An 826-nucleotide genomic window follows, 5' to 3' on the forward strand; every position below is an offset into this window, starting at 1 on the left:
AGGGATGGGACCCAAACACTAGCCCCGCCAGTGATGCCTACGTACTGAGAGAATTGGAAAGACAGGAGGTAGTGGGGGTCTCACCGTCCCTTCCCCAGCCCGCTAGTGGGGGAGGGTACAATATTCCCACCCAAACGTTTCCACATCAAAGCTCTGTCACTCTGAGCAGATGAGGAATTGCCTGTTCTCAGGACAAGAGTTGATACCTCAGCTGGGCTTGACTGGAATGTTGCTGGTTCAGTTTGCCAAACTCACTGGCTTGACAGCTTGTGGAAATTCTCCATAAAGACAAGAACAAACACTGATTGTGTTGAACAGATAAATCCTGCTTGCCTCGGTCTGTCTCAGTTACTGCAATTCTTCCTGCTGTCAATGGGCCGACACACAGACAGACAGACACACACACACACAGTCAGACAGACACAGACACACACATACACAGTCAGATAGACACAGACACACACACAGACACAGACAGACAGACAGACACACACACACACACACAGTCAGACAGACACAGACACACACACAGACACACACATACACAGTCAGACAGACACAGACACACACACACACACACAGACACACACACTCAGACAGACAGACACACACACACACAGAGACAGACAGACACACACACAGACAGACAGACACACACACACACACAGACACACACATACACAGTCAGACAGACACAGACACACACACACATACACAGTCAGACAGACACAGACACACACACACAGACACACACACACAGTCAGACAGACACAGACACACACATACACAGTCAGACAGACACAGACACACACACACACAGACAGAC

The sequence above is a fragment of the Chiloscyllium plagiosum genome, unplaced genomic scaffold (assembly GCF_037043375.1).
Source record: "Chiloscyllium plagiosum isolate Xiang-an unplaced genomic scaffold, Cpla_swu_hap1 HiC_scaffold_51, whole genome shotgun sequence".
Classification (NCBI taxonomy): Eukaryota; Metazoa; Chordata; class Chondrichthyes; order Orectolobiformes; family Hemiscylliidae; genus Chiloscyllium; species Chiloscyllium plagiosum.